The sequence below is a fragment of the Magnolia sinica genome, chromosome 5 (assembly GCF_029962835.1).
Source record: "Magnolia sinica isolate HGM2019 chromosome 5, MsV1, whole genome shotgun sequence".
NCBI classification, from domain to species: domain Eukaryota; kingdom Viridiplantae; phylum Streptophyta; class Magnoliopsida; order Magnoliales; family Magnoliaceae; genus Magnolia; species Magnolia sinica.
Genome location: NC_080577.1, coordinates 75,422,845 through 75,436,716, shown reverse-complemented (window position 1 = coordinate 75,436,716; position 13,872 = coordinate 75,422,845). Strand labels below are relative to the sequence as shown.

The 13,872-nt window shown below is 38.0% G+C and overlaps 1 long non-coding RNA gene across 2 annotated transcripts; it reads left to right on the top strand.

Moving 5' to 3' along the window:
- The first annotated feature begins 255 nt into the window (after positions 1 to 255).
- On the top strand, positions 256 to 1,308 carry LOC131246162 (uncharacterized). 2 transcript variants are annotated; one of them, XR_009171218.1, is made up of 4 exons: positions 256 to 506; positions 698 to 789; positions 872 to 913; positions 1,118 to 1,308. It is a non-coding gene; the product is annotated as an uncharacterized LOC131246162 (long non-coding RNA). The 2 variants fall into 2 exon arrangements; XR_009171217.1 differs by having other exon boundaries at positions 256 to 789.
- The last annotated feature ends 12,564 nt before the right edge of the window (positions 1,309 to 13,872 follow it).

Sequence of the window (13,872 nt, the reverse complement as noted above, 5' to 3'; positions counted from 1 at the left end):
TGTTAATGCGAATGCTAATAGGTTCAAATGTAACCATGTTGATGCGAATGCTTAGAAGTTCAAATGTAACCATGTGCCGCATGTAACATTCGATCTTTTAAGTTGTAAGTGACTTACCTGTAAGTCACTTACAAGTGAAAGTTACTTACAGGTAACCTGTTTCGATGTAAGTTGTAAGTCACTTACAGGTAAGTCAGTTTTTCTGTTTGGATGACTTGTAAGTTACTTACAGGTAAAAAGCTGAATATTCACTTGTAAAACACATGCCAAAACAACCGTTATAGAAAAAATGGTCCATTATGTATAAGAAGGTCATATTCATTTTATTTCTCTAATTTTGCTTGAGATGGGCTTTCTTGCTTTTTGTTGTGCAATTTTGTCAAGTGGTTTTGCCTATTGATTGGCTAGTAGAAGATGTGTGCCTTTGTCAACCCATTGAATGTTTCTTTTGAGCAGCTTGTGCAGGGTGGTACTGCTATGGGAACTAGATTGAATTCCAAAAAAGGGTATGAATTTTTCTGGGTTTTAAGCAATGTCGCTTTATGGCTATTTGTCAGTGTGATTTGTTGTGGTAGTTATGTACTCATCATTTCTTACAATCTTCATATCTGGGATATTGTTTCTTCTTTTCTTTGCTTTTTTGAGTTTACATTTGCCTTGATATTTGTTAAGCTTGATACATTTGTACTTCTTGTAGTGTCTCCTTCAGCATATCTCTTGTAAAAATTGCTGCTGCAATAGCTGATTGATTCATTTTTCTTTTACTGGCAAGAAACCAAATATTTCAATGTAAGAAAATGGGCGTTAGTGGTATTGTTACATTAAAATGATTTTATGTTTTATTGATCTTCTCTATAGTATGATTTTACAGGTAGAAATGGTGGCATGGATAGGAAGAAGATCATTGCCATACGTATTATGCTCTAAACCTCTGCATTCTTTTTTCATCGCTTCTTGTTCAGTGGCGTTTTGTCAATACGAGGTGATAATTTATAGACCATAGCTATCCTAAAAATACCATTTTTCCAAAACTGAAAACATTTTCAATTCATCCAACACAAATTGGCACAAAATATTTAATATGTTTGGATCTCATTCTTAAAGATGGTGGGCTCAGGTTTGTTTCTTGCAAATGAGATTGCCGAGCTTGTGGCCATGTTGATTCTTTTGTGAGTATTGTCCACTACTTTCATAAAATTTGTATAATTTCTGTTGCTTATGTAGGTATGAAAAGCCTTGCTCTCAGTCTCTTTGTTTGATTGAGACAAAGAACACAAGTTTGGCAATTGTTTCAAAGAAGACCATGCAGTAATTTCAAGGCCATTTGTGCTAATTTATTTCTACTTGTAAAAATCTACATTTGTATTCCTCTCTCTCTCTCTCATGTACACACCGAGTATCTTCTGTTCTTGGCATTAAGACTTATCTATTTCAATTTTGACCCTTCTTTCAAACATTCAAATGGGAATAAGTCTGCTGCATGGATTTGTAATTTATTCAGACACCTCTTACATCTTTGGTTGCATTTTTCTCATCTTAAAAATGACTACAGGGTTGAAGAATCATAACACATCATCCCATATGTATACCTTGTGTCTGACTGCAGCTATCTACAGGCAAGGTTCCTGTACATAAGCCCGCTCGAGCATTTCTCCATTTGTTTTCTTTTGTAGCCATTTGTAGTTTAGTGTATGGGGTTCCAAAGATGTATGTTCCAAGACCATGAATACATTCAACTCTCCTTTAATGATTGTGCTTCTGTAATGGATACCATAAAATGGGTGGATGCTATATTTTCACTGTATTATGGATCTTACATGCTTTACTTGGCTTGGATGATCCAACAAAAAATAGGCTTACTTCTCACAACTATTACTCTCAACAGCCTAAGCCCCAACCCATCAAGTTCCGGGGTGTAGAACATCTGTCTGACATGCTGGTCCACTACAACCAGGTTGTCCATCACAGTGCCTTCCGCTTGTCTTACTGTTTTGGTCATGCTACTATATCTGAGAAATTATATCCAATAACATGTCATGAATGACTAGAATTTTCCAAGTTCATTTCTTTTGGTGTAGACTTCCGATATCCTATATTATGAAGTGTTGGACATTACTTTGACAAAATTGTAAGGCTTGAAAACTCTGAAAGTTGCTTTCCATCACTCCACTAAAGATGAGGTGAGACCCCAAACCATGAGAGTCATCTAATTCTGGATCAAGTACAAACTTAGGTGTCTTTTGCTTTCTTTTCAGGTGGTTATTCACACTATTAGATTGCCCAAACAGAGTACTGTAGGGGATGTAATCAACGACTTGAAAACCAAGGTTAATTTCTGCAACTATTTATGCACTTCTATTCGATGTGGTCCTCGCCTTCTTCAAGGTTTCCTTAATGCATGAGCCTATTATCCCACTCTTTCTCAAAAGAGGACAATTGCTTTTCTAAGCTAGTAGTTTATTGAAACCCAGTTGATATGCAATCGGGATGCTTCTCATATATTGACTGATAGAATGTTGCTATTTTAGTGCCCTTGGAAGAAAATCAACTGACTCTCTCCTGCATTCTGCAATAGGTTGAGTTGTCTCATCCCAATGCCGAGCTTCGACTGCTTGAGGCTCTCTGTCACAAGATATACAAGGTATGTATGTCTTTTGGAAATTGCTAGGCAGTGGTTAAAGTTAATTGCCATCCTCTTGTGAACTGATTTTTCCAATGACCAGAAGTACTTTGCTTTGGATCGGGATTTTCCCATGTCTGGTTGGACATACCCCCCTTCAAAACAGCTGCTCCATGGAAACTCACAGCTGCCTTTTGTTGTGACTCTACCGAGTCTTGGTAGTTTTTGTTTCAGAAGTGTTGAGTCAACTGGGAGAATGTTACTTTATATCAATGGAGTTGTCTTTGAGTTCCTATATCTTAGAAAGAACCATGGAAATGTATTGCTCATAGCCTATTAAGATCTTATGTGATTGGAATAGTTCTGTTGTGCATTTTTTAAATAAAAACTTTTTTTTTGGTTATGTAATCCATTTACTTTGATGGACATTTTTTGAGCTGAATGTTTGTATGATTTAGTTAGTCAAATATAATGAATTTATTGTATGTTTGTTGTGAAAACTCAATTTGTAGGTGTCAGGCCCTATCATTTGAATATTGGGAGTTCTAGTACATCATAGTTTGATAACTCAAAAAATTCATGGTCTTCAAGACTTAATAGAACTTAACCTACTCTTTAACTTAACTCTAGTTTGACTTTTCTGGTTTTTAAGCTATGGCCATTCTCATGTTTTGCAAAATGTTATACTGATGCTCAAGTGGAGGATTTTTGGTTGTTCGCAGGTAAGCAACCCTTCCATACAATTCATGTTGTATGAGACCATGTTGAAGCAGTTGAAGGAAAGATGCACCTTGAGTAAGAAAGCCACAAAAGGAGTGACTGCATTGGAGGTAGACCAATGACCTCGTGTTTTGCATCTCCTGTTGTTGCCGTTGCAATGCTTTTACATTCATTTTGGTGTTTTCACGTTCTGTGGCACTTCTTTGGTCAGGTATTTCTTCTTGGAGCTGTTGCTAAACTTGGGGCGACTGTTGTGACTTATCCCCTGCTTGTTGTGAAGGTAACTGATTTTGCCTTATCTTTCAGCCATTTACCACATGATGCAACTTTTTCCATGTGTTTGTCTTTTTAGTTTTAAATTTTTTCTTCTTGCTTCAATGATAATATGAGGATGTATTTATGTGGTATGAGCAGTTTTCTTGTAATAGTTGTGATTTTTTTTCTCCTACCGTTGGTGGAATCTATTTCTTTACTCTCTCTCTCTCTCTCTCTCTCTCTCTCGCTCTCTTCTCTCTCTCTCTTGTGTGTGTTCTTTCTAAGGGATATGTGTTCCATTTTTATGCTGGAAATTTTTGCAGGGAATGCGATGTTTCAAAATATTGAGTACTCTAACTGAAGTTTGATTGCATTTTAAAATTTTTTGTGCTTGGATGGGAGTGGATGTTTGTGGAGGATTATGCGTGTTGATAAGATGTCTTGTTTTGTCAAGTTGTTGTACTTATTCTTTTGTGATGGATTTTTTTTCTTTTTCTTTCTTGCAGAAGTGCATCATTTCCTTTGCTAATTTCGTAGTTCTTTGTATTTTTTTAGTGTGTTTTAACATTTTAATCAATGCTTGTGATGCAGATTTCTTCCTATCGTGGTTTTGCTGGAATATGACTTTCTTTTCAACTTTCCTTGACGTGTTGAGCAGCTACTACTGCATGCTTAATTTCTTTAACCATTATGCAATACATGAGCTATGTTAAGTGAGTTGTTTACACATCTAAACACCATCTTAAGGAACTCAGATTTTACTGTTGTCTACACATTCAATTTGCGGCCAAAAAATATTATGTTTTGACCAGGAAATGGAACTAGCCAGCCATGATATCTCTGTGGGCAATGTAAGTCATTTTACCTCTTCTCATGATATGTCATTTTATAATTGGTTCCTTATCCTGAAACTTATGATATTAGTTTTAAGGAAATCATTAATTTACAGGTTTTACTATATTGAACAAGATTGCCAAGCTTGTGGCCTTGGTTGCAATTTTGAATTTCAGATGTATGTCTCGAGAACTTTCAAATTTCAGATTACCTCTTTCTTTCTATGGATTGGTAATGCAAAATGTATGTCCATTGTAATTTTCAATTTCATTTTATTGCTTGCAGGTTCATTGCAATGTATGCTACTCTTGCCAGTCCAGATTTGGTATGTATTATCATTGGTCATCCTGCATTATCCTATCTTCTTTTTCTGCCATGGTGCCATTTCATTTTAAATTACATAACCGAAAGTTTTCAACTCGTGGTTTAGATCTTCATTATTTGTATTTTAACATGCTAAGGAAAATTGTCATTGCCATTTTCCTTAGGACTGTTGCTTGATTCCAGAGTCACCCTTTTATCTGGAAGGACCTTTTTTAACTCCGCCAATGCAACTACTTGCATTGCCAGTCCCAAGCCCGGGTAAAGGAGGAGGGGGAAGGGCTTTAGAATGAGATCGTTAACTATGGAGGAGATTTTGAAAATGCAGTGAGTATCTCTGGTTTTATGGTTTTACTTGTACATTCCTGTATTGATTACTCAAGCATGACGGTTATGCGCATTCTTTCAGGTGGATGTTGCATGTGGGAGGATTGGAGCTGCATATTTCAGATTCAAGCATCCGGTACGTCTCTTGTCAAGAATGCACATGTGTAGTTCATCAAACAATACATTATGTGATATCTATGTTGTAATTACAGTTATTTATAATAATAATAATTTGTACATTATAGTGCATTCACAATAGTTATCATTGTGGTTACAATTATTCATTACGTGACAGGTTTTCAGGTGAGATGAACGAGTTTCAAAACAAAATAGTTTGCGATTTTGAGAAGCGATTCTCAGGATGTATGTGTGTTTCAGGGGCCATCTGCACCTTGGAAGCATATAATGGAAGGTAAGGAAAACTCTCGAGTTCCCTTCTTTGAATCATGAAAAGGTATTTGTGCTGACCCGGATGTGCGTGGAGCTATCCGGATGAGCGGGAGTCCCTGGAAGGTGGGAACCGCTGTTATGACCATGATGAAGCTGTCTATTTCCTATGGATAGCATTGGAGGGGCCTGACTATTTGGATAGGCCGTGTTTTGTATTTACTCGAAATTAATGGAGTAAACCCAGATGTGCGTCGGTGCTATTTGGATGAGCGGAGGTCCCTGGAAGGTGGGAACCGCTGTTATGACCATGATGAAGTTGTCCATTTCCTATGGACAACATTGGAGGGGCCTGGCCATTTGGACAGGCCGTGTTTATATCTGTATTTGCAGGTACCATACCCTTAACCTGAGCCACACCCTAAACCTATAACCTAAACCTATTCTCAATTCCCTAAAGCTATAACCTATAACCTATAACCTAAACCTAACCCCAAACCAAAACCAATAACCTAAACCTTAACCTAAACATAAACATAAACCTAAACCTATAACCTATACTTATAACCTTAACCTAAACTATAACCTTAACCTATAACCTATACTTTTAACCTTAACCTAAATCTATTCTCAGATCCCAAAACCTATACTTATAACTTAAACCTAGACCTTAACCTAAACCTAAACCTATACTTATAACCTATAACATATAACCTATAACATAAACCTTAACCTATAACCCAAACCTTAACCTATAAACTAAACCTATAACCTATAACCTAAAACCTAAACCCAAACCTAAACCCGATCCCAAACCCGAACCCGATTTCCTAAACCTAAACCTTAACCTATAACCTATACTTATAACCTTAACCTAAACCTATTCTCAAATCCCAAAACCTATACCTATAACCTAAACTTAGACCTTAACCTAAATATAAACCTATACTTATAACCTATAACTTAAACCTAAACCTAAACCTTAACCTTAACCTATAACCCAACCTAAACCTATACTTATAACCTAAACCTATTCTCAAATCCCAAAACCCATAACCTAAACCTAAACCTTAACCTAAACCTATAACCTATAACCTAAACCAAAACCTATAACCTAAACCTGAACCCAAACACGAACCCAAACCCGAATCGCTAAACCTTAACCTAAACATATAACTTATAACCTATAACCTAAGCCTATACCTAAACCTAAAGCCTAAACCTAAACCTAAACCTATAACTTAAACCTAAACCTATAACCTAAACCCTATAACCTTAACCAAAACCTTCACCTAAACCTATAACCTAAACTTAAACCTAAACTTATAACCTAAACCTATTCTGAAATCCTAAAACCTATAACCTAAACCTAAACCTTAACCTATAACCCAACCTAAACCTAAACTTATAACCTAAACCTATTCTCAAATCCCAAAACCTATAACCTAAACCTAAACCTTAACCTATAACCCAACCTAAACCTAAACTTATAACCTAAACCTATTCTCAAATTCCAAAACCTATAACCTAAACCTAAACCTTAACCTATAACCCAACCTAAACCTATACTTATAACCTAAACCTATTCTCAAATCCCAAAACCCATAACCTAAACCTAAACCTATAACCTATAACCTAAACCTAAACCCGAACCCAAACTCGAACCCAAACCCGAACCCGAATCTCTAAACCTTAACCTAAACATATAACCTATAACCTATAACCTAAGCCTATACCTAAGCCTAAAACCTAAACCTAAACCTATAACTTAAACCTAAACCTATAACCTATAACCTATAACCTAAACCTATAACCTAAACCTTATAACCCATAACCTATAACCTAAACTCAAATCCCTAAACCTTCACCTATAACCCAACCTAAACCTATACTTGTAACCTAAAACTATTCTCAAATTCCAAAACCTTAACCTAAAACCTAAATGTATTCTCAAATCCCTAGACCTAAACCTACACATAATCCTAATCTCAACTCCCTAACCTAAACCTATAACCTAAACCTAGACCTTAACCTAAACATAAACCTAAACCTTAACCTTAACCTAAACCTAAACCTATTCTCAAATCCCAAAACCTATACCTATAACCTATAACCTATAACCTAAACCTAAACCTATAACCTTAACCTAAACCTAAAACCTAAATCTAAATGTATTCTCAAATCCCTAAACCTAAACCTACACGTAATCCTAATCTCAACTCCCTAACCTAAACCTAAACCTAAACTTGAAAACCCAAACCTAAACCCGATCCCGAACCCGAACCCAATTTCCTAAACCTAAACCTTAACCTATTCTCAATTCCCAAAAGCTATAACATATAACATATAACCTATAACCTAAACCTAAACCTTAACCTAAACCTAAACCTAAATCTATAACCTTAACCTAAACCAAAACCTTAACCTATAACCTAAACTTATAACCTGTAACCTAACATTAACCTAAACCTAAACCTAAACCTATAACTTAAACCTAAAACCTAAACCTAAACCTAAAACCTAAATGTATTCTCAAATCCCTAAACCTAAACCTACACCTAATCCTAATCTTAACTCCCTAACCTAAACCTAAACCTAAACTTGAAAACCCAAACCTAAACCCGATCCCGAACCCGAACCCGATTTCCTAAACCTAAACCTTAACCTATTCTCAATTCCCTAAAGCTATAACCTATAACCTAAACCTATAACCTAAACCTAAACCTAACCTAAACCTATAACCTTAACCTAAACCAAAACCTATAACCTAAACCTTAACACATAACCTATAACCTATAACCTATAACCTAAACTTATAACCTATAACCAAACCTTAACCTAAACCTAAAACTTAAACCTAAACCTATAACCTAAACATAAAACCTAAATGTATTCTCAAATCCCTAAACCTAAACCTACACCTAATCCTAATCTCAACTCCCTAACCTAAACCTAAACCTAAACTTGAAAACCCAAACTTAAATCCAATCCTGAACCCGAACCTAATTTTCTAAACCTAAACCTTAACCTATTCTCAATTCCCAAAAGCTATAACCTATAACATATAACCTATAACATAAACCTAAACCTTAACCTAAACCTAAACCTATAACCTTAACCTAAACCAAAACCTATAACCTAAACCTTAACCTATAACCTATAACCTATAACCTAAACTTATAACCTATAACCTAACATTAACCTAAACCTAAACCTAAAACCTAAATGTATTCTCAAATCCCTAAACCTAAACCTAAAACCTAAATGTATTCTCAAATCCCTAAACCTAAACTTACACCTAATTCTAATCTCAACTCCCTAACCTAAACTTGAAAACCCAAACCTAAACCCAATCCTTAACCCGAACCCGAACCCAATTTCCTAAACCTAAACCTTAACCTATTCTCAATTCCCTAAAGCTATAACCTAAACCTAAACCTATAACCTAAAATCAAAACCTAAACCTAAAACCTAAATGTATTCGCAAATCCCTAAACCTAAACCTAAACCTAAACCTAAACCTAAACTTATAACCTACAACATTAACATAAACTTATAACCTAAACCTATAACCTACAACATTAACCTAAACCTATTCTCAAATCCCAAAACTATAATTTAAACATAAACCTATAACCTAAACCTAAACCTTAACCTATAACCTATAACCTAAACTCAATTCCCTAAACCTTAACATATAACCTAACCTAAACCTAAACCTATAACCTACACTTATAACCTAAACCTAAACCTGTAACCTTAACCTAAACGTAAAACCTAAACCTGAACTTAAAATGTAAATGTATTCTCAAATCCCTAAACCTAAACTTATAACCTAAACCTATAACCTACGACATTAACATAAACTTATAACCTAAACCATATGGTGAGACCATTCCTTGGGAAGCGGGTATTTGTGGCTACCGATAGTCCTCCTTGTGAAAATCATCCAGACGTTTATTTTGGCCCTACAAACCATATGGTGAGACCATTCCTTTTGTGTCAATTTCATTCCTCTTTGAATTTTTATTAATTCATTAAGAAAAAAAAGAAAAGAAAAGAAAATGGTTATACATGATGCACTTCTTTCACTTCGTTTTTCTTTCCCCCAATGGTCATTCTGAATTATGAATGCCATGACTATTTGTAGGATGATGGAATATACGAAGCTGTTGTAGGAAGTGACTTTGTCATTACTAGAGTTGCATTTCGAGACAACTCTTTAAAGTACCACATAAATGACCGTGGAAGTAATTTTACAGAGGTCACTAAGAAATTGAAAGGAAAATGAGTGGACTTGGACAACAATTGGTTTTTGATTCTTCAGGTGGGTGATGGCTGAAAAAGGCCTATTTACTTGTTAAAAAAATATCATACCATCAAAATATATCTTCTCTTTCAATTCTTTATCATTGAAATTTCAGGGTGAAGTCGAGCAAATTTATCTAATAAAGCCAAAGATTTGTATTTTCAACTGTAAGACTCGTATCCTAGCCTGTACCATTCCGTAGACTTCCACGATCCTCCAAGTCAAATTTCGGTGACCCGCAAGCTTTTATCGGCAGTTGTGCGCGACCCCGAGTCTTATCCCGTATTCTAGAGTCGGTTCAACCCGAGACTTGTACCAGTGCAACCGCGTCGTCGCAGCGGTTCCGATGCCTCGTCTCGCGCGCCGAGGCAATACCCATGCCAGGAGATGTGGGCCCGCGTTCGATTCGAGGAAATGCTACACGTTGCAAATTTCGAGAGAATCTCTATGATGCATCACATCAATCAATCAATGTACAAGTCAAGTACCTATCCCATCACACCCATCCCTCTCTCACCCACAAGTCAACAACACTCATACCTATCCCATCCCATTCTTACCAAAAAGTCAAGGCAACCCATACATTCCCATGCCATATCCCTTACACCACTCCTTTCTCTCTCATTTCTTATTTTCCTCCCAAGAGAAACCCAACGTCCAAGCTAGAGAGTTCCATGAGAGGAGCTTTATATGGCCCACTCCCTACTACCCCATCTTCCATCTTAGTCATCCAATCCTCATCTTCCTTCATTAAAGTTGAAGACAAGGAGCTAAGGAGTCCATGGAGCCTTGAAAAAGCGGAATCGGTGGGTGATCTTGAAATTTCTATCATTAATCTCTATTTGAGGGCCCACCTGTGGTGGGACCCATCTTGATGTATGCACGTATATGGAGGAGCTCATAGTGGCGGAGCTCCTCCCATCTCCACCGATCGCTCTCTCTTTCTCTCTATCTCTCTCTCTTTCCCATATGTTGTGGACCCATGTGATGTGTGTGTTCTATATCCATGCCGGCCGCCGTGTGACCCGCCTTGCCGACGTCCAACGGACCAGCCCACCTTGGTCGTCCGTTTTAGACGGACCCTGACGAAGGGAAATACAACTATCAGTTTGATTCAAACCTCTGGTGGGCCACACGTGGGAACCACCTGAAATGGAAGTGGTTTGGCTGGAATACCTCACGCCAGCTATATAACTGCTATACGTCAGCAAGCTGTGTAGGTCCCACCGGCTGTATAGCTACCGCTATGACTACAACAAATGGGCCTGATCATAAGGCATGTGATATATCCACACCGTCCAGCATTTTCTGGAAGGTGGAGCCCGCTGACACGTGTGACCTACGCCGTGTGTGTAACCCACCGCGTGCATGTGTATTCCACCTTGATGTACTTATTTTATATCCAGTCCGTCCAGCGTCCCTGTTGCTGGACGCTGGCCGGATGATATAATATATATATTGTATATGTAGATATAATATATTAATATTATTTTAATATTATATAGGAATGAAGATGGTGGGCCACTTCTACGTGGGACCCACTTTTAATTACATAATTTGCACTGTCCAGATGTAACTGGACGGTGTATATAGAGTATATATATACTTATATATATAATATAATATTATATTATATTATATTATATTATATTATATTATATAAGTATATAGTATATAATACTTTAATATTGTTTAATATATATATATTATTATGGTGGGCCACCCCTACGTGGGACCCACCTGATAGAAATAAGATTGGCTAGTGTACGCTTGCACTAACAATATAGCTGATGTGGTGTCGTCAGCAAGTTCTGTGGACCCCACCGAATATGTGTTTCATCTAGATGGACGGTGGGATGTAATGACATCACCAAGATCTGTGGATCCCCACCATGATACATGTGTAGTATCCATAACGTCCATCTGCTCAGCGACATGGATGCCATGCACAGTCCCTCCCCCTGGCGTGTTTCATCCTGCCATCCATCCATTTTGTTTTGATGGTGGGGCCCATCTGTCCCATTGACGTCAGCAAGTTCTGTGGGTCCCACATGATGTACATGTACGTCCCAGCCGTCCTGCCACTATTGGACAATGTTTGGATGGTGCTGGGCTTCATGGACAATATTTGAGTGGTGCTGATTTGCTTGGAAAATGTTTAGTTGGTGCTGATTTACCTGGGCAATGTTTGGACCGTGTTGATCATCATTAGTGGGCCATGTGCCCATGGACTGATAGTGTAGAGTGATACACATGTTGCAACTGCAACTAGTGAAATGATTTTTAGTGTGGTCCAAGCCCATTTGAGGCCCATTAGTGCGGCCTATCCATGGGGCCCATCATGATGTATTTTTGGCCCATGTACGGGGCCCACTTATTTTGTGTTTGAGGCCCATTGTGGTGTATTCGTGATCCATTTGGCGAGGCCCATATATTGTGGCCCATTTGATGTATATGAGGCCCATTAGTGCGGCCCATTAATGTAGCCCACTTGATGTATATGAGACTCATTGGTGCGACCCGTGGATGCGGCCCACGTACCGTATGTTAGGCCCATGAGATACGACCCATTGTGGTGTATATGTAGCCCAGATATGAGGCCCATTGTAATGTACATTTGACCAATGTGATGCGGCCCATAGTGATGTATTTTCGATCCATATGTGCAGCCCATCGAGTTGTATATGTGGCCCTGAAATGAGGGCCAATGTGATGTATTTGAGGCCCAAGTGCATGGCCCACCTGTTGTGTATTCAAGGCCCATTGAGATATATGCTTTTGCCATGATGTATGTTTGGCCCTATGTGGGCCACTCCTTAGGAGCAATGTTGGTTGAATGTCCACATTGATGGGTAATGGTAGTTGAATGTCCACATTGTGACCTTCCATAGGCCCATTCTTACCGATCCCGATTGTCGTGGCCGATTGACGTAACCGATTTGTCGATTCTAATTATCGATCAATCCTGATTATCGTGGCCGATTGCTGATTTCGATTGACGTGACCGATTTGCCGATTCTAATTGACGTGACCGATTTACCGATTCTGATTATCGATCGATCTCGATTGTCGTGATCGATTGCCGATTCCAATTGACGTGACCGATTACCGATTCTGATTATCGATTGATTTCAATTGTCATGATCGATTCGTGGATTCTGACTATTGATTGATCCGATTATCGTGACCGATTTGCCGATTCTGATTATCGATTGATTCGATTGTCGTGACCGATTTACCGACTCTAATTAGCGATCGATCCCGATTGTCGTGACCGATTTGCCGATTCTGATTATCGATCGATTGATCTGATTGTCGTGACCGATTTGTCGATTTGAATTATCGATTGATCCCGATTGTCGTGACCGATTTGTCGATTCTGATTATCGATTGTAACGCCCTGAAATTCTGGGGTCGAGCATAACTCAGCTCCCGAGTTCCAAAACATCACTTATGCAACATATGTAATTATGGATGTATATTGTCTGTATGAGTGTATAAAACATGGAATAGATTAAGCCAAACTGCAAACATAATCCAGGGATAAGTGGAAGTCGTAAGCGAAAGACTTAAAGAAATATATATGTACATGTGCAAGTCCCTGTGATATGTATGCTCTGTCAGGTCATAATTACAAGTGTTTATCTTCAAAATACAAGTATCAAAATGAAATTATCTATTCCAAAAGAAAACCCAGAATCCCCGTTGATCAGGACACGACTCACATGAACCCGCCTGAGAACTGCATAAAAGAAAGCGCGTCCTCATCATCCTCATACTCCTGCTCTGCCTCAGGGGTCGCGTCATCATCTGTATCTAAGACAGAGTCTGGTTGGTGCTGAAACACCGTCCTAGAATGTGGGAGTGAGTGATCAACTTAGTGGAACTATACAGTAAAAGTTAACATGATATCAAATCAATCAAGCAGTAATGATAAGGCAATACAATCAAACACGTTTAAAGTATTCTTGTTAATGCAAGGATGTATGTAGAAATGATGCATGCCCTCGCCTGTACTCCCTCAGCGTCTTCATCTTACGTTACGCATGACAACCTCCCGCAGTGCCAACAACTCCTACGCACATGCAATGCGGTGCAT